The sequence below is a fragment of the Microcebus murinus genome, chromosome 14, assembly GCF_040939455.1.
Source record: "Microcebus murinus isolate Inina chromosome 14, M.murinus_Inina_mat1.0, whole genome shotgun sequence".
In the NCBI taxonomy this organism is placed as follows: domain Eukaryota; kingdom Metazoa; phylum Chordata; class Mammalia; order Primates; family Cheirogaleidae; genus Microcebus; species Microcebus murinus.
Genome location: NC_134117.1, coordinates 36655615 through 36677373, shown reverse-complemented (window position 1 = coordinate 36677373; position 21759 = coordinate 36655615). Strand labels below are relative to the sequence as shown.

General features: G+C 38.5%; 1 protein-coding gene across 8 annotated transcripts in view; it reads right to left on the bottom strand.

The window, feature by feature from the left end:
* Positions 1-21759, bottom strand: part of SGMS1 (sphingomyelin synthase 1) — a 285202-nt gene that overhangs the window by 106260 nt on the left and 157183 nt on the right. For 6 of the 8 annotated variants that reach the window (XM_012762881.3, XM_012762877.2, XM_012762875.2 and 3 more), the window contains one exon: positions 6598-6678. The gene's annotated coding sequence lies outside the window, so the exon portion shown is untranslated. Of the gene's footprint in view, positions 1-1742; positions 1901-6597; positions 6679-20881; positions 20982-21759 lie in introns of those variants that run through there. The other 2 variants (XM_076009998.1, XM_076010000.1) reach the window with 2 other exon arrangements.

Below are 21759 nucleotides of genomic sequence, written 5' to 3'. Positions count from 1 at the left end.
GACATTAAAGTAGACTAATGGTCAAAAGTAAATCAGATAGAAAATAGCAGAATGCAGCCATGAAGGAAAAGGAACAGCTAAATCAATTACACACTGGCTTAACACAGAAACTACCAGGCAGGCAGACCTCTGTGAGCTCTTGGTTTCACTTCATAGCCCAAAGCCAGGACGAGTCACTAGAAACATAAAACTAAGTTGGATCTTCTTGACATAGTCAGATCATTAGACACAGGGCCTGAAATTATGAGAGGTCAACTCCAAATTATTCCAAATTGTGGTAAGGTATTACTAAGCCTTAGTAAAACTGGTTTTCCTAGGACAGAGTCTTAAACACATTAGACACTATAAAAAGCAAAAGGAAACAGGCATCTCAATGAACACTGAACTGCATTTCACACATGGTAGAGAAAAGAACCAATAACTTGAGGGGAAAAAGTAATCAAATCAAACAATCAACAATTTACTTAACTTTGTTATAATAGTGTGTTAAACAATTTATATGACAGAAGAAAAATTAATACATCATCTATGAAATTAAAGCACCTACAATATATATCAAAGAAGGACATACATCCTACACTGGTGAATGAGGCAGTATAAACTGTATGACTGAAAACTACAAATTGAGAACACAGCAGGCCAACATGCAGCATAAATTAAATGGTATGGTAAATACATGCTATGGAAGAGGGGGAAAGGGAAGGTAAGCTGAACAGGAAGCAATGGCACTTAAAGAACATCTTACATTGATGCATGACATAGTGGGGACACACATGAACACAGTTCGTCGATGATCAAAGCGGCGCTCTTCTCTAGCACCCAGCACTGTCTGCCCTGTTTGACAGCTATTGGATACGCAGCCTCTGTGCCACACTCAGATTCCAGAAGGCTGGGTCCTGGGCTTGGGTTACGTTAAACCTCCCGAGGCCCAACCTATGTTCTACACTCAATAAAGGGTCATCTTGGTCAACCCTAAATACCTTTTATTATAAATGCCTCATTTGAATTGGTAACCTCTGATGAAGGCCGACCTCTTTAATGCAGGAGGAGGACTGGGGTGCAGCAATTGATAGGGAGTACCATCTCTCTAGCTAAAAAGGAAGCTAAGCTCTGTGTGTGTGTGCGCACGCACGTGTGAGTGTACGTGTTAGGTCTGAAAGAGAAAGGGTGGTATCTAAGGGGAGAACAGGGGGTAAGTCAGTTTAGGCTAAATTATGTTGCAGGAACAAATCACCCCAAAATTTAGGGTCAGCAATGGAGAGTGGCTTATTTCCAGGTTCCTGGTTGGCTCCTTGCAAGTGAGCTGTGGCTAGACTCCGTGTCCTCTTTACCCAGGGACCAAGACAGAAGGAGCACCCCTGCTGGGACACGCTAGTCTCCCAAAAGAGAGAGAGATGACAGAACCAAGTCATGTCTATTAAACTTTCTGCTCAGAAATGCCACATTATTATCACATTACACTGGCCAAACAAAGTCCTACGGACAAGCCAGCCATGGTGGATCAGCATTCAGTGGGGTGGGAAAGTATAAGCCTATCGCAGGGATGGAAGGTGGGTGGGAGGGAGTTACTTGGATACATAGCATCCGCACCACACTCTTACAGGGAGCAGCAAATGTTTTGACAATTAATACAAGCTACCACAGAGGGAATGGAAAATGGCTAGAGCAGAGCTTTCTTCCCTCCTGTAATGACAAAACAAGGTGTTATGTTATAAAAAGCAGTCCCGCCGTTTCTACAATACCTTATGCTGTTCTCAAAATCTTTCAGATACTGCCTCGAAACCATCCTGGTGAAATTCCTGGGCTTGCCAAAGGCATCAGCAGTGCCTGAACTAGAACGCCAGATCTGGTGCTCTCGCACCCACCTTAGGCAAGTCAACCACTGAGGACTTGGCTTCGCCTGCAAAACGAAGATAATCCTAGATTCTTCCTAAGAAGCATGCTGAGAGAGTAAATAAAACTACGTACAGACACTCTTCAACTTTGGACGAGGTTGCATCTTGATAAACCCATCATAAATTGAAAATATCCTTAAGTTGAAAATGCATTTAACACACCTAACATACCAATCATCATAGCTTAGCCTAACCTCCCTTAAACTGCTCAGAACACTTACATTAGCCTACAGTTGGGTAAATCATCTTTAGAAACCCTACTTCTTACTAAAGTGTTGCGTATCTAATGTAATTTACTGACTACCGTACTGAAAGTGAAAAACAGTGGTTGTTGTAGGGTACTCGTAGGACAGTTTCTACTGAACACATATCACTTCTGCACCATTGTAAAGTTGAAAGATCTTAAGTTGAACCATAAGTCAGGGACAGTCTGCATTTAAAACACATAAACCACAAACAAGTATAGCTGTGTGCTATACTTGTGTTGTTGACCAACACATCATTATGTAGCACACAGCTATACTTGTTAACGATGTGTCGGTCAACAATCTGCTGCATATATGACAGTGATCCCATTAAGATTATAATACCGTATTTTTACTGTACCTTTTCTATATGTAGATATATTTAGATATACAAATACTTACCAATACATTACAGTTACCTACAGTATTCATACAGTAACTTGCTGTACAGGTTTGTAGCCTAGGAGCAACAGGCTATACCATGTAGTTGCTAGTTCTAAGTATATTCTATGATATTTGCACAATGACAAAATTGCCTAACAATGCATTTCTCAGAACATATCCTCATCATTAAACAAAGCATGATGGTACCCAGTAAATAAAAGGAAGTATTATTATTAAATTATGACATATTTCCCCTAATTCACATCTTTCCCAAATTATCTTTAAATTTTAATTATGTTAACATTCCTTAAGTGTAGAAAATAGAACTATTAATGATATTTCCTTCACCTTTCAAAACCTCTAGTCTTACAGTTTTTTCTATACACACACACACACACACACACACACACACACGTGCACACGCACCCTACCTTTTCCTATGACTTCTATTACTTGTTCATGCTCTGATTGGTTAATTTCTTAAACTTCTCAAAAGTTTAAAAAGATTGTTCTTGAACATTTGGAAAGTAGAATTATTAATTTTTATTTCTTCCCAAAATAAGAAAAATTATGGACAACTGAAGATATTCAGAGTCATTCATTTAAGGTATAATAGGTCTATATCCCAAATGGCTCTCATATGAAAATGGATAAAAGACTTAGCATCAAAGACCCTCTATCTTCTTTTTCCAGCCTAATTAGCACCCCTTCCTTTCTCCCTTTTCATTCTACTAAACTACAATTCTAGCCTTTTCCCAGAATGCAATCTTTCCTTACCACTTTGCCTTTCTGCTCAAACTGCTTCTTCTACCTAGAGTGTTCACTAAGCAGTGCCCCAACTCTGTTCAAAGATCCTGTTCAGATAATTAAGTGCACCATGAGATGCACAAAGATGTGCATAATAGTGTTCTTTACAAGCAGGAGAAGATGAAAATGACCAAAGTGTCCAGTAACAGGAAACATTATAGACCACATATACATGAATGCTATACAGCAACAACAGAAATGATGTAGATGTATATTTTATTGATGTGGCATTGTCTCAATATATTGTCAACTGAAGCAGATCTTAAGACAATAGTTATAACTTGACCCATTTTGTAGAGAAAAAAAGCATGTATCTAATCTAGGCATAGAAAGAGTATGGCAGAATACTCTTTCTGACATGTTATTGTGGCAGAAACCCAATATTAATAATGGTATCTCTGGATAGTGATAATATTGAGGAGTTTTTAATAATTTTCCCATTTTAAAGTTCTTTCCAATTAGCAATGTTAACTTTTATAATTTAATAAAAGGTATTTTAATAAAAAGACATTAATCATTAAAGACCTAATTCAAATGTCATCTGCTTCTAAAACCTTCCCTGATCTAGCCTCTTGCTACCTAGGTAATTTCTCTCTTCTGTTTCCTAAGTATTTCATATATCTTTTATAACATCTACCACATTCAGTTTGAAATTACAGTTTTCTATATTCAGGCATGATTATCAACTCCTAAAGTCAACTCTAAAAGTGGAATAAGCCTGTCTTATTTGTACTGGAATCCACCCTCAAAACCCATGATTCCCTAGTATCCAGCAAACTACTGAGTTTCTTAATGTGAACATAATGCAAGACTGTAAAATTTACACATCTGAAGACTACACACCTAGCAGCTCTCTCATAAAAAATTCATCTATACTGAGGATGTTCAGAAACAACATAAGGCCCATTCTGGGGGGGGGAGAGATGATATTAATAATATAAATCAGAACAATTTTATCTGTAGTAAAATTTCTCTATTAAAATTATTATTCCAATGTTTGCTTTTAAAGTTACCAAATATACCGTTACTTAACTTGATTAAGCTACAGTTCAACGTTTCATAATCCAAAGGCAAGTCCCTCGGATTTTAATCACAAGGTTCCTCTTGAAATGGACAATTACTTTTGCAATAATCCAAGTCTATCCCTGACTCAGTGGGAACTATAAATACCCTTTGTTTTAAGAGGAAATAAGGGAAATGAGTGTTTTAAGATTATGTAAGTCTGATTCAAAGAACTGACACAAACGAATGTTTTGAAATATCCAAGGCATTTTTTTTAAGGTTCAATAAAGAATGTGTTTTGAGAACTAGGTGGGTGAGATTTAAAATAAAAACAACCACCAGAATCTTAGCTGTTACTTAGCAATTTCAGGCTTCAATTGTTCCCTTCTAAAGGGCAAGTTACAAAACTGAAGAAGAAACTGCTTCTAGAAGAAACATTGAGATATCTGATCCAGTTTCCTTGCTTTCCTCCATTTTACTTCCTAAAAATTTAATCAAGTCAAGATGAACTTTAAACTACCCAGGTTTTGTTTTGTTTCTGTCTCTGGAGGCAATTCATTTTTCACTAAAACTCAATTTTGAATCAAAAGCAAAGCTGTCCGGAAGTGTTTAGCCCGGGACGAACCCTGGCTGCTTGTCCCCCACAATGTCACTACCTAAAGGAATTCAGACTTGAGGGACTATGGGAAGAGAGAGAAGTTCAGAATGTAGTGAGCAAACTGATCTGTCGCCAAGTACTATCACTCCACAGCCGGAATAGACAAAGGATGCCAGGGGTCAGTTACCAAGCAAGTCAACAACTCAAGAACTCCAGTCACACTCTTAAGCAAGTAGGTTTAAATTCTAAATTGGTCTTGGTATTTAATTTCAATTGCAGAAGCTATGCGAGCATGACAACTTGGGTTACACCAAGCACTGATTCAGAAATCAACCCTGCTTTTATCAACCAAACCAAATTCTTACCACCAGGGCTGAGACAGATAATTGAAGAATTGTGGCTTAGAATGTCTTTATAACAGGAAACCTACAATTAGCGAGTGGTGTGTTGAAGCCAGTTTATACCAGTCCATTAGAGCCAATTGTTAAATTCTAGGGATTTTTGGCAAGCTGATTGTTAAACACTGCCATCATTAAAACTCAAATTATATAAACTTAAAATTAAAATAAATTATACTGAAAAAAAAGGCAATAAATACTCAAAACTCATCACTTTGTAATTATTTTACTATCTATTCTTACTGTATCTGGTTGGTTGGAAACTATGTAATGGTGTGCTACTACACATCACTTCCCAACCCTGGTTTCGGTGACTTTTATTGGTATTTACACCAGGGAAACCTTCAAACACTACACCCCCCCTTCCACTTTGGCAGCTTGGTAGCATTTAGCATACGCTACCTACAATGTTAATCACCACTGCTGGACAACAGCTAAGGAACTCGAACTGGCCAATCTTTTGAGTCACAATAAAGGCCTGTAAATTGTGAATAATGATACAAATACAAGGAAAAAAAGTGCATTTCTTGTGACCCTATAATGTACCAGTCATAGCACAAAGTACTTTCCACAGTCTTTCATTTCATGAGCGGTATTACCAAATCCAGTATACAGATGAGTCAACTGAGGTTTTGAGAGGTTGAGTAACTACTAAAAAGCACGAGAGCAAGTCAGGCGTAGGGATGTCTGACTCAAAAATATATGATCTTTCCACTAACCTACCCCACATATTAACATTATCACTATCATAATGAAACCAAAGTCAACCACATGTAACTGTCAGATAATTAACAAACATCAGTGGCCTCCAATGTATAAAAAATTACATATATAAAAATAGATATGGAGAAGGTACAGATAAAGAATTCAATTTTAATCACATTTACCAAATTTGTTCATATTTATTTCAAAAATATACATTTCTAACTTAAGTAAGAAATGCAGCCCAAGGAACAACTGGGACCCAAAATGCATGTCAGACAGGCCATTCCAAGTTTAATTTAAATGCAGACCTTGTGCAAGGAATCTTCTTTTAATTCTTCAAACACTTATGCTCTATCCACCAAACTGATGCACCAAACTTAAAAATGATACACCCTACCAAGAAAGAATTATACAAAAGTGAAATTGCTCAAATGTTAGCATCAGTTGTCTGAAGGGTTTGGATATTTACTTTATAAAACATTTTCTCTTTTACACCATTAAGCTGTTTGATTGTGCTATCCTTTTACCATGGTTTCTTAAAGAAATAACAAAAATTTACTTACAGATTATTTAAAAAAGTTCTTGTCATCTTGGCTTCCTATAAGCTACCACCTTCTCCCATTGTTCCAGTACATAACCATCACCTGACATAAAAAAAAAGAATCTGATTAGTTACATGTCTCATAAAGGCCATTTCCTGGTTTTTACCATTAGTCTTTTCTTTGCATCCAAAACACAGAGAAAGGTACAGTCATTTCTTCTCTTTTTTTCCAAAAACAAAAAGGAAAGAGAAAATAATAACATAGAAAAATCACCCTACGGGGAAATAAAATTAAAGAGCAGTATATTTCCACTGTTGAAGAACCCTTAAAATATTCTCCATTATGTTTTCAGGAAGAGATTTTTACTCTGTTCCCTAGGAGGGAACAGTATTAGAGTAACCTACTTCCTCTCTCCATCTCTCCTCCCCAACCTCCTTCTTACTTTTCATCAAAAGTGAGAGATGAAGCTGCCTGGGAGGACTGGAAGAGCCATTGCTCTGAGCCAGGCACCAAGGGACTCCTTCCAGTTCCCTGCCAGCTAATTTCCACCTGGCAAGCAAGTCAGTAGCCCCTACTCTCCTAGAGGGCCAGCCAGCTCCCTCTGTCCCAACTTCTGTCTAGCTGTCACTGGAGTACTCGGTCAGGGTTGCTAGGGTCAAACCCATGCTTTAGTTGCAGAGAAGAAGGTAACTGATACTTCTGAGTTCTTCAATCCTGATTTTAATAGTAATTAAGCTACTAGATATGCTGATTGCCATTTGACTCCTTGCTCTATTTCTCAAATTGTTTAAAACTTACAGGATAGAAAAGTTGAGTAAGTAAGTGACCCAAACCACCAACATCTACCAAAGGACACCACACATAGATAAGAAAACCTTGGTCCTAGATCCTACCACTTACTAGCCATGTGACCTTGGGAAACCCCATTCATCTTTTCTTTTTTCTTTTCTTTTTTTTTTTTTTTTTGAGACAGAGTCTCGCTTTGTTGTCCAGGCTAGAGTGAGTGCTGTGGTGTCAGCCTAGCTCACAGCAACCTCAAACTCCTGGGCTCAAGCAATCCTCCTGCCTCAGCCTCCCGAGTAGCTGGGACTACAGGCATGCACCACCATGCCCGGCTAATTTTATATATATATATATCAGTTGGCCAATTAATTTCTTTCTATATTTATAGTAGAGACGGGGTCTCGCTCTTGCTCAGGCTGTTTTTGAACTCCTGACCTTGAGCAATCCACCCGCCTCGGCCTCCCAGAGAGCTAGGATTACAGGCATGAGCCACCGCGCCCGGCCCCCATTCATCTTTTGCCAGCTTCAATTCCTTCAACTCTAAAAGAGGATCAAATGTCCCCTACAATACTATGTGGTAGTGAGAATTAAATGAGATGACAGTCAAAGTCAAGCGTGTTTTGATCCAACAAAGATATTATGTCAGCACCAGGGACACCCAATGCTTAATGATCAGACTTGCTACATTGTCCATATGTCTAATTCACCAAATATTAAAGATTCATATAATTCATGGAATAAAGGAATATGCCCAGCAAAGTGCCTTCCTTTTTCCAAGAGAAAGTCATTCAGCATAATGTGTTACTTTTTGTTTTTTCATCTCTTAACAATTTAGGGTCAATAACCTAGAAATAGGACTTTCCCTTCTTTCCTTTCACAGAAGGGCCCCAAATAAAAACACCCCACCAGGTGGAATGCAACTATTGTTTATTTTATGTGAAGAACATATGACTCCAAGTAGATGACACTGACCAAACAGAAACCTAAGTTAACTTTCATTGCCTGAAGCCTAAATCTTAATTCAGAGAGATGACATTAATAATAATTATGACATGGCTCCACCCATACAATGAGGTACCATGAGAGACACGTCACCTCAGTTACTTGAAGAATAAACAGAGACTTCAAGTTATACAAACCATAGCAGGGAAGAACAGGCTAAGAAGGGAGGGGATGGAACAAACACTATATAAATCTCCATATAAATCTAGAGAGCTTCCCCAGCAATAAAGAAAGAACTTGCCAACATCAATAAAAATAGCAAGGAAGAACTGAAGATTATACCCCACACTGAGAGGAACATGCTCACTGGCTAGCTATGGATTTATGTGCCTGGCCACTTGGCATAAAAACCTTTTAAAAGCATGAGAAATGCAGTAAGGTTTGACATAGGTTTAAAATAAATAGGTTTGAACCCCACCTGTGCTATTTAAAAGCAGTGTGATCTTTGCCAAGTAATTTACTCCTTCTAAGGCTCAGTTTCCAAGTCTTTAAAATAAGGATAATAATACATACCTTGCAGAGTAGCTATGACACTTAGATATAATGTATGCACAGTGCCCACCTGAAAAGATTATTACAACTATTGTGCTTGCTAAACCAATTATGGTAGACAGCCTAATAAATTCACAGACTCTTTCCCTATGTGATCATTTTTGAGATAGGTTCAACTCATACTTTTGATGGCAATGTAAGACTTTTCTAGGCTGGGCACAGTGGCTCACACCTGAAATCTTAGCACTGTGGGAGGCCACAGTGGGAGGATCACTTGAGGCCCTGAGTTCAAGACTAGCCTGAGCAAGAATGAGATCCCATCTCTACAAACACAAAAAACAAACAAAAAAACTCTTCTAAATTGGTCTGAAAGGAGTGCTAAACAAAAAATCCTCACCTTAGTTAATAGTCTTTACCAACATGTTCAAACAGAAAGCTATAGCTATGCATTTGTTAGCATTCTTCATAACAGTACTGAGTTTCTAGTTTTAATGACAAATTCTTGAAAGGAGGGAATGACTCATTTCCATCGGTGCTAATGCTGCTGGTGCACGCTGTAGTGCTGGGCACTCAATGGGCACCTGTGGGAGATAAAGGCCTGGCTGAAAACAGCGGGCAGCCCGTCACCCAGGCTGTCCTCAGCACCACATCACATACAGTCTCACTGATGGCAGCATGCACTTGCCAGCTAGGGAGAGAGGGAAAAGGGAAAAACAAAAAAGGAAAAAGGAAAGACCCACCAGGTGACACCATTCCAACTTTGAAATGGAAGTGCCAGAAGTTTATGTTTGAGAAAAGCACTCCTTGACTCCTTCCAGGTCACCTCCTTTGGGCCTCACTCCAATGACACTACTCCTCAGAATAAGTTGAGTACATTTCTTTTACCTTTAGACCCCGTGTACAATGTTCACAAGAAATATTACAGTTTAGTTACCCTTGATTTTTTTCCTAACAAAAACCACTTTACTTACTATAATGGAAAATATTTTAATGGATTAGTTCAAAGACTCAAATTCATCCTCGAAGATGGCAATTTACCACCACTGTGGTTATTCAAAAGCATTATAAGCAACTTTAACAACTGACTCTACTAAACTTCCCATTTGGCAGAAGACACTGTGCTAAGCACTGAGGGTGGGGAAGGTATTATAAGGTGACAGAGATGAAGTTCATTTAAAAGAATGCAGAGTAATGGCAGTATGGCCAGAATATAAGTAATTAACTCGGCTGATGCACTTAAAGAGAACAACCTGGATGCATAATTCCTGGTTGTGACTTTTAAAAGCCCAGTATTTCCCAATCATGCGACATATACAATGTTAAGATTCCACAACAGTCACATAAAATCTGGCAGGAAAAGATTACACTCCTTTCAGAATGTATGCTTTACTCTCTAGGGTGTGGTCATGCCAGCTGCCCCCAGGCTGGTATCAAAATTGAGAGCTTTCAAAAGCTAACACAACACTAAGGCTGGAGAAGTGGGGGAAAAGATCTTGTGCCCCTGGGACATTGTTTTGGGTTCTTAGCCTCTTTCTCCCAAGGAGCTAGTTCACTATGAGGGGTCTGAGCTTCCTCTATGGGAGACAGTGTCCTGTGGTCATGACAAGTACATGCTTTGCAGAAACACAGAGCTGAATTCCCCAATCAGCCCTGAAGGCCCTGAGCATGTTGTTTAATTTCTCTAAGAATGGGAATGATATCAGTACAACTAGATGTTGACTTATGGGTTAAAAGACATAATGCCTACAATCAGTTTAATAAACCTCATGGCTAACAGTAAATGTTCATTAAATGTGCCACTGGAAAAAGGACACAATCCTCATCCTTAGGAAGCAAGGCAAGTACTAGGGTAAAGTCAATGACGACAAAAAAAGAAGTATCCTCATAAGCACAAATATGTTCCAGCCCAATTCACTAGGAGACCAGAAAGGGGCTTGGGGTCAAGTTTCCCGAAGTAATAAAGGACAAATGGTCTGGACCGATATCTGTGCATGTATCTCGGGAGCAAAGTGAGAGCGGCAGCAGCAATTGGAGGCTTGTTGGCCAGTGGGAAATTCAGACATACTAACACCAGCCACACAAACAAAACTGAGTAACTTGCTCAAGATTACTTAGCTAATAAATGGCAAAAGCTGGGTTCGAGCCCAGGCAGAGTCGCTTCAGTCCTTGTTCTTTACCACCATACTACACAGTCTCCTCAGCAATGAGGAAGAGCAATAATTGAAGACGAATATACGCCAGAGAAAAGCAAGAAACAACAGCGTACAGGTGACTGGGGAGAAGGAAAATAACACAAAAGAGCAGTTAATGGGGCCAAAGAGTAAGAGGACCCAAAGTGCTAATTATTCTAAACAAAAATCTGTCAAGACAGTCATAGCAAAACATCCTAAAAGGACAGTACTGTGAAAGTGAACAAGTTTTGGAGTTCACTGCTTGCTTAAAAAGAACAGCGATCAGAGGACACAAGAGCTGAGAAGACCTCACCGAGGTCCTTTATATAAGCCACACTATGACCTGGAAACAGCTGCTGGGAGAACGCGTCACACACTCAAAACACTAGTTGTCATGGGAGAGCCCCAACAGCATGAGTTGCTTACTGAGGCAGAGTTTCTTGCTACCTTTTCATTTGCATTTGTACAGCAGAAAACAGGAGGAAGAGTCACCATGGTTGTTGAATTCTTTGTAGGTCAGAAGGAAGGAAAAAAATAGGAGAGATGAGAAACATGTTCCCGGTCAAGGAGAAGACTGCACAGAGAGGCAAGAATGAAGAGAAGCCATATTCCTGGCCACCTCAGGTGTGGCAGTCTCTAAAGAGACCTCTGTCTCTTCTTATCCCTGCCTTGGGGAATCCCCTCCCTGTGTGGGGAGGTCCTGTGACCTGCTTGTAACCAATAGAGGCAAAAATGACAGGATGTATGTGACTGTAACATCCATTCTGCTACAAGTTTCTCTCCCTTGCAGCCTCTGAGAAAGCAAGCTGTCCTGCTGTGAGCGGCCTACAACCACGTGAGGGGAACCTCCAGCTGACAGCAAGAAACTGAGGCCCTCAGTCCAAGAGCGCATAAGAAACTGAATTCTGCCAACCACAGGAGCTTAGAAGCAAATCCTTTCCCAGTTGAGCCTCAGATAAGACAGCAGCCCTGGCTGACACCTCGACTGCAGCCTTGTCATTCCCAGACTCCTGACCCATACAAACTGCGTATTAATTAAGCTGCTACATTTCTGCTATACTGTTACATGATAGATACCTAATACAGAAGGGAAGTAAGGTACTGATGCCACCACATGTCCCTCTGAGAAAGCAGGGGGCAGGGCGTGGGAGAGGGATCCCGCCTTTCCATTAGCACACACCCTCCTGATCAACTCTCTCTCTGGCTCAGGCCCTCGGCTGCTTCCCTTACCGCACAGTTCCTCTCGGCCTATTCTTGCTATTTGGAGGATACAATGAAACGTACTTGCCAAGGAAATAACAATCTTATAAATACTCATCTGGTTCCCTGGCCTGCCTTCAAAGGCTGTTATTCAACACGCCAAACACTGACACATTCAGAAGAGCAAGGGAAGTTTGACCATTATATGAGCTGTATACTATGACCCTAACTCATCATAAAATAATTTTAACAAGAGTATTTTTAATGTGCTATATTGGACATAAACACTGTTTAAAACACGTTTGGAGAGACAAGTTGGAGACTTTCTATACTAGTGGTTTTGAGAACTGAATAAAAATTAGAACAACCAAAGTTTCATCTAAATTTTCCTAATATGAGCTCCTTAAAAATCAAACATATATATTCTTAAATCTTCTAAGCAAATACCTGTAGCTTCTACAAATCAAGTAACCATAATTCTGAACGAGAGAGTATACAGCTAAGACTAACTCAGCAAACCAGAGACCTCTCACCTCAACGGGCCATCCTAACATGAGCTTAAACTGGTGAGGAAATCTTACGGTCATGTCATTAGGAAGCTGATAACCTCTCATTACTCTTCTAGTCCCAGTCACTCAGTGGACAGATGATGACACACAGACCCAAAGACTAAGTGACTTGTTCAGGGTCACTCAGTGAGCAGCATAATTCAGGCCTCCTGTTTCCCAGGCTTCTTCATACTCAGGTTTACCGAACCTGAGCTTCAAAATGTGAAATAATGAAATCAATGGTACCAAATATTCTGTGAGGGAAAAAAGACAGGAACTAACTTTTCATGACACGATAAGGTTCCTACGGTACTTCTAAAAACTAATCTCTATGGCAAGAGGGAAAAATAGCACCATCTAAAACATTCATACTAAACGTTCAACCCATTTTCAAAAGCAATGCACAATATTTGCTAAGTAAACTGAGATGCCGATACTGTAGGCTGCCTTTTCTCATGAATGATTATTGAGGGTTAGGGTCGAGACATGAGAATCCCAGGAGTGGGACAGGACTTTGCCAAAGAGCAACCTGTGGATATGTCAGTTCACTGAGCAAAAGCTGCTCAACCTTGAGGGAGACATTCCACCTATAAGGGATCTCTACAAATGTACCCCACCTTGTAATCCCAAGGCGGAGAGAATGACCCAAGGATGTCAGCCCAGCAGATAAGAGCAGTTTGATTTTCTAAACCTGAGGCAATGTTCCTATCTCTCTCCTGAATTCCTGTCTCAGTAAATGAGGAACTAGATAAAATAGAAGGAAGTCCCCTTTAGATTATATGCTTTACAGCTAACCTAAAAGCTTTTCACGTGAAATCATTGTAATCTATAACATGAAAGAGAGTATAAAAACAGATGCTAGACTTCAGTCAGTACCTCCAGGCTCATGGGAATGCTGGTGGTCCCCTGATCTCCCTGCACTCTTTCACCTTACTTTTTGTGTTCATGCCTTTGTCTCTCCCATCTCTTGCAATGCACACTGCCCAGGGACCCGGTTATATGGGGGTGTCATCAAACCCCGATAAATGATCAGCTTTTTTTTTTTTAATGAATCTTAAGTAAGGAAGAAAATCAAAAGAGGCTGACCCTAAAACTTGTGCAAATATGTCTATTCCATTGCTTCATCTCTCTCCATTCCTAAATTCATCAGTTCATTCAACAGATATTTTGGGAGCATCTGAGATTCCCAAAGCATTGTAGTATGTGCTGTAGAAGCCTGTCTGGATATAAGCAAATGATGCTTACTAATATTTTCAGCACAAGTAACCACATCTAAACAAGCAACCAATGTAGAGAGATTTCCAGTATGTGTTTTGGTAAGTTATTAGGAATGCAGACCACAGCCCTCTTTTCTCCTGGAAACTTTCATATTTAAAATAAATAGCAACTGTTTTTTCTGTGTAATGATATTGCCTTTAAGACAGCAGTGAGAGGTATCAAAACAAAGGTATCAAACAACCCCACATCACATTTCTCTAGAACTCCTGTTATGGAACTCTCTCAGCAGCCTAAAACAAAAACAATTTTTTTTTAAGGAAAGTGGCCTCTCATTCAACATTCTCCTTCCTAATCCCTTCCCCAGTACCAAGAATAAACATATGCTTAAAAGAAACCAAAAGTAAATAAAGGTTTATTTTCTCCCATGTAGCTAGCAGTTTTCTCTCCTCAACAAGAACTGAAACCTCTACAGTAATTACCATCACTGGACATTATTTAACTCTTCCATGTTTTAAATGCATCTGAATGCTTTGACTAATAATTATTAGCAATATGTAAAAAAGGTAAAAATAACATCACTAAAGATAAAAATAACACAAACTGTTTACCACATGCTAGACTCATCTCTAAATGTTTCAAGCGTACTAATTCATGTAATCTTAGCAATAGCACTGTGGGGCATGTAACTACTTACTATCCTCTTCTTACAGATGAGGAAGCTGAGATAGAGTTACTGAAAAAACAGACAAAGTTAGTCAGCAAATAACTATTGCATGAAATGCACATAAGGTATCCATTTAACAAAGATTTAGTGGGAACCCTCACTCCCTCAGCTTCATGTTTTCCTTTGGAGAACTTTCCACTAGTCTGAGAATCCAGTCTTTCCCCCATCTTCTCCCTGGTGGAGGAGGAGTAAATTATGAGAACTGTGAGTTTAGGAGAAGGCCGAGCCTGCCCACAGATAGGTGCACTCCAGGCTGCCCTATCCCATACCGTAAGGGGAAAGTCGTCTCACTCAAGCATGAAATACTAGAAAACTCTCTTGGCCACAGTCCTCCAATCAGCTTTATTTCTAAGTCTCTGTATGTCTAAATCCTGTTGGTCTATCCATTGGTCCCAAAATTGGGTGAGAAAGAAGTATGTTATTCAACTGTCCGCCCTCCCAAATTCTAACACAAATAACTTTTAATGCCCACTAGGTGACAAGATCTTTGTGAAAGGGCAAATATTTCTTTGTTTGTTTTTATTTTTGTTTTTGCCTGACCCTGTTTAGCTTCTGAGAAAAGAGAGGGGAAAAAAACCCAGAAAGGCAAATATTTCTTTTACAGAAAAGGAAACAGGAATAAGTTCTAGTGTTTTATAGCACTGAAGAATGACTACAGTCAATAATAATATATTATACAGTTTCAAATAGCTAATACCTAATAGGAGGATACCGAATGTTTCCAATGCAAAGAAATGATAAATCTTTAACATGATGGATATGCTAATCCCCGATCTGATTTTTATACATGATATGTATTGCAACATCACTATGTACTCCATAAATATGTACAATTATGTGTTAATTTAAAAATACCAGAATCCTAGGCCGGGCGTGGTGGCTCACGCCTGTAATCCTAGCACTTTGGGAGGCCGAGGCGGGAGGATTGCTCAAGGTCAGGAGTTCGAAACCAGCCTGAGCGAGACCCCATCTCTACCAAAATTAGAAATAAATTAATTGACCAACTAAAAATATATATACAAAAAATTAGCCGGGCATGGTGGCACATGCTTGTAGTCCCAGCTACTCGGGAGGCTGAGGCAGTAGGATCGCTGAGCCCCGGAGATTGAGGTTGCTGTGAGCCAGGCTGACGCCACGGCACTCACTCTAGCCTGGGCAACAAAGTGAGACTCTGTCTCAAAAAAAAAAAAAAAAAAAAAAAAAAAAAAAAACCAGAATCCAGTCACTCCTGACTACTTCCCACTTATGAAAAAAAAGGAAACCAAAACTCATAAGTAAGTAAAACATAACCAACTCAGTCCAACAAGCTGTCTGCAGAGAGGATCATGAACGAACCTGCTCCTTTAACTCACTGTCAAGTAGCACCTAAAAGACAAGATTATTCCTCTACTTTCTGCACCATGTTTGACCTGAAAACATTGTCTCCTTTCCAAACAATAAAATGTACACAGGTAACCTTTTCTATCATAGCACTCTAATCTAAAGTAGTAGATAATTCCTTAGCAGTAGTCTCATTATCATAACAATACATGCAAATTATTATTATATTATTCCAATGATGCACTTTATCTTCAGTCTGGAAAAGTCTGTATTTTTGCCCACTGCATAGATACGTTTACCATAGAAAGTATAGTGATGAAAATACTAACTACAACTCTGTCATCTAGGAATAAAAATTTCTGAAATTTCTAAATTTATCATTTGATCATTCCTATCACCCTCAAGCCTTAAAATGCAGTGCTCCTGGTTTTAAGAATATATTATTAAATAGGCATTCATTCAATAATACTGATTTTTTTGTTGTAGAGATATTTTAATGCTGATAATTTGAGCTTCAAGCTTTCCTATTCAAAGCATATTTAATGATTTCCTTACTGTTATCTGAGCAAAAATTTCAAATTAATTAAAGCCACATTTCTTCCACGATAAATTTAGAAGTAAAATTTACGTTTTCACAAATGCACATAAGTGAGGGAAGTCAGTCAACCAGCACTCTCAGCTGTATGAAAAAGAACAAATGATAGATACACTAGCGCTTACTTAGATGCTTTGATCCTGTAAGGTATCCCTTATATTCAGAAGGAGAACCTGAGGCTCAGGGAAGTACAGTGACATGCCTGAGTTAACCTACTTCCTAAGGGACAGGGCTCAACTTTAAACACAGTTCTTCTACTGGAGCAATCAATGTTTGTGCTTTTTCTCCACCAGGCGACTATGAACCAAGAAATAATGGAAAAAGGCTTCCGAAAGTGAGTAGTGATCAAAATTTAAGTGGACAAGATCCAAAAACAAACACTGACAGTGATGATATGCAATGTGATATGATGTAATGTGTGCCGGCCCCATTTACTTACTAGCACAGCTTGGGATAACAAACAGGAAAAGAAAGAAGAAAGGAGACATTGGACAGCAGAGATGACAAACAGTAGACTTGCTGCATTAAGAGAAGCAGCAATGAAAGAAAGAAAGAAGAAACACCAACTAGAACAGAGAAATTATGTGAGGGCATTTGGTTATGGATTATACCTAGACCAGAAGTCAGAAATGTTTTCTGTAAAGGACTGGATAACAAATATTTTAGGCTTTGCAGGGCATGTGGTATCTTTTTACAATTACTCAACTCTGATGCTATTATATTGAGAAAGTAGCCAGCAATAATACTTAAATGAATGAGTATGGCTGAGTTGCAATAAAACAGTACTTATGAAAACAGGTCTCTGGCCAGATTTGGCCTGCAGGCTGTAGTTTGCTAACCCCTGGCCTACACAGCCACTTGGCCTCCACAGGAAGCCTGTGACACACTGAGGCAGAGAGGAAGATGCTACCATGTACATAAAAAATCTGGGGACATCGCAGCCATTCAGCTGGCAACAAGTACACTGAGCGATGCTATTCCCACAAGTGCCTAGTCTGTGGGGGGCTCAGCACAGCCTGTGATTAGGAGAGGGAAATGATATGTTTGTTCAGTATTTGTTTATACAAAGTAATTAACATTCAAAACCCACTTACAAAATATTTTGTCGACTGACTCAGAACTGTTAAACCCTGTTACCACATATTTTACATGGATGATTATGAGAAAAATCACCCCATGTTCCAAAAGTAACTGACAAAAGAAAACTGTCAAAAACAAATGACAACTAAAGGAATCCTGGTTTCTGTCTCTGACAGTTCTGCCTGAAAGACTCTTGACTTTTCCCATCCCGTTTTTCTACCTAACTCTTATTCCACATTGAGGTGCCAATTTAATCATCTTTCCTTCCCAAATACTTTTCTTAAACATACCAAGTAAGGCCAAGACACCTGAAGAAATTTCTGTGACACCGAAGTTCTTCATTATTCTCAGTGTCCATATGATTCCTTGTTCAATGTCTGCTTCCCTACCAGGTGATAAACTTCCGTAACACTACCCTGTTCAACTCCCAGGTACAAAGCTCGCAAGGAGAGACTGAACAGAAAGCTTTGGCATTTCGAAATGACACTCTGTAGTCAGTGACTAAATACAGAGGTAGTGGAGGTCAGCAAAGTATGACCTTGCAGAGTAATTTTGGACCTTTTCCAGCCTCCACCATGGACAAGATGAAAAAGGCAATGAAAGAGGCTCTGTCCAGTTGCTGGTAAGCAGACTGCCTCTAGATTTAAACAGAATAAAAGCAGGCCACCCATTCTCAGGTGTGTTAAAGTAGAAGCTACAAAGGTATTTCTCCAATGATCTGTCACTTGAGAAAAGCAAACGTGGTTTTAGTTAGTGATAAAATTTTCATTATTCTAGGTGCTAGCATATTAAAAAATATTTGGCTATATAGATTTAAAACAAGTATCTGCACAATTTTTTTGTGTGTATAAGATACATGTTTTCTAACTTTAATCAAAGTACATTACAAAATACTACAATGTTTAAATAAATACACACGACATATATAAATGTATAAATGCGCACATACAGAACTGTTTGAACTAATGGGGGGAAAAGTAGTTTATAAAATACAAATACTATGACCTACTTTTCTAAATTAAAACAGAAAGATGACTAAAAGGATATACATTCTCCGAAGTGGTTATACCTAGTGGAGGAATTAGGGTTAATTTTATTTTCATTTTTACTTATCAATATTTTCTTCATTTTATTTAGTAACCACATTTTCATAAAGAGGTTTTTTTAGATTATTTCAAATAAAAAAAATCTGCTGATTAGACAATACCTCAATGCAATTTCAAAGAAACATTTTATATACGGAAAATATGAAACAGGCAAATATTATTTAACATAGCTTTGCTGACAGAGTAAAAATAAAATGTTTCTGACCTCCTTAAACATTGGTCCATTGCAACCAATATCATAATGATGACACATCCTATCACGGTGAGCATCAGCAGACAAAAGCAAAATAGTACCAATGCTGAGGGTGTGAATTTCAGTTTCTAACTGCACTCTTACCTTTCCTGAGCATGATATATTTTAAGTTGGCCTAATTTCTCTCTGGTCCTGGTCTCTCTAAACTATACTAACATACCTGGCTGATTTCGGTGACCAAAGTGCTTTACCAATAAGAAACCTCAAAAGTGAGATCTCTTAAAGATTATTTATGCAGGTAAGAAATTGAGAACCAAATGAAATAGTCTCTTGATATTTATTTGTAATACTTACACTGGAGTCTTTAAATTCATATAAGCAAGTATTTTTACTTTCAATTCATTTGGTTATCTAACATCAGCATATGCCTAAATTAGAGAAAGTACCAAATTTCCCATCTTAGCCTGTGCTTTAATCTTACATTCTTTTCATAAATACTGTCCTGTGTTTAGATAATGCTCCATTGCGCAGCAACAACAGTTTGATCTGTTATAAAGACTTGAAGACATTCTGAAACCCCAAACAGAAAGAAAGTTTAATATCTCTTTACACATGACTGAAACAAACCACACAAATTATTTAAGAGATCTGGCTTTGTAATGCCAGAGTTTCCCCTCTATCCTATAACAATTATAAACTGTAGACAAATATAAAAATCAACTTTTTGAAGGCACTAGAGAACAACCCAAAGCAGGCAGGAAATGGATAGTCTATAGCCCTTCAAAGAAAGAAGCCGCACTGGATGATAATTTATATTTATACAGTTAATCCTATAAAGTGCACGACCAAGTCTGTGCTACAGCAGATGGAACTCAAGCAACAAACCACAGTCTTTTTGGTCTAAGGAGTCAAAATATGGGCCTGCCAAGGGATCTGAAAATTAAGGAAGAAAATTTCAAAAAGGAAGAAGTCACAAAGGGTGAAACCCCAAATTTGCAAATAAACTTACTATACTCTTTGATTAACCCTAAAACTATACATATGCTGGGCAATACTCCAAGGATCCCAGGGAGAAAATAACAGTTGAAAAGTTTTAAAAATCTGACTGACTCCAACAGCTACCCATCTCAGAGAAACCAGAGTTTAAAGCTCAGAATTTAAAGCAAGTTATAGGTGTCTCATAAAGTTCTCAAACTTTCCTTTAAAATCACAGAAGCACCATGACTTAAGGAATAAAGACCACTTACTCTGACTAGACGATATTTTCTGGAAAATATAGGCAAAATGGAAATAGCAATGGTCATATTCAAGCTGATTTGCCAGCGTGAATTTAACTAATTTAACTGCTTAATAAAACAAAATTCAACTCTCTTCGGAGGAACCCAAAAGATCTCAAATTTTTACAATGTAATATCCACAATGTCCAGCATACAATTAAAAATCAAAAGACATATGAGGAAAATGGAAAATGTAACTCCACAAAGATAAATCAGTCCACAGAAACAGACCTACAAATAACCCAACAGATGGTATTACAAGACAATGACTTTAAAATAACGATGCTAAATATATTCAAGAATCTACAGAGAAATATGGATATAATGGATAAAGAAATAGGAGATTCCAGGAAAAATACAGAAACTGCAGAATGAGAACCAAATGGAAATTCTAGAGCTAAAAACTATTAATACAACATCTGAAATAAACAATACATTGGATTACATTAATACTATTTGGACACAATAGAGAAAAAGGACTGGTAAACTTTAAGATATGTCAATATAAGGAATCCAGGCTGAAAAGCAGAGAGAAAAACAATGTTTTTAAAAGAGTCTAAATGACTTATTGGGCAATATCAAGTGCCCTAACTTACATGTTAAAGGAGAGTAGAGGCCGGGCGCGGTGGCTCACGCTTGTAATCCTAGCACTCTGGGAGGCCGAGGCGGGCGGATTGCTCAAGGTCAGGAGTTCAAAACCAGCCTGAGCGAGACCCCGTCTCTACTATAAAAATAGAAAGAAATCAATTGGCCAACTAATATATATATATAAAAAATTAGCTGGGCATGGTGGCTCGTGCCTGTAGTCCCAGCAACTCGGGAGGCTGAGGCAGTAGGATTGCTTGAGCCCAGGAGTTTGAGGTTGCTGTGAGCTAGGCTGACGCCACGGCACTCACTCTAGCCTAGGCAAGAAAGCGAGACTCTGTCTCAAAAAAAAAAAAATAAAAAAAAAAAATAAATAAATAAAAATAAAGGAGAGTAGAAAAAATGGGGGGAAATATGTGAAGAAAAACTGGCCAGAAATTTTCAAAATTTGAGCAAAAACCACAACACCCCTAAGAAGAAAACTCAGCTATAAGAAAACCTCACCTAACCATGAAAATCAAAGACAAAAAAAAAAATCTTAAAAGTAGCCAGAGAAGAAAAGACATATTACACATGATGATGATGATAATAATAATAATAATAATAATAATGGCGGACATCTCATCAGAAACAGGAGGCCAGAAAACAATAAACAACATCTTTAAAGAGAAGAAAGACAAAAAGACTATCCACCTACAATGCTACATACCACAAAAGTATCTTTCAAAAATAAAGAAAAAATAAAGACACTTTCATTAAATGAAAATTGACAGAATCTGTTGCCAGTAGACCCACACTGTGCGACATGCTGACAGAAGCTCTTCAGGCTGAAATGATGCCAGATGTAAATTTGAATCTATAGAAAGGAATGAGGAACCCTGGAGATCAT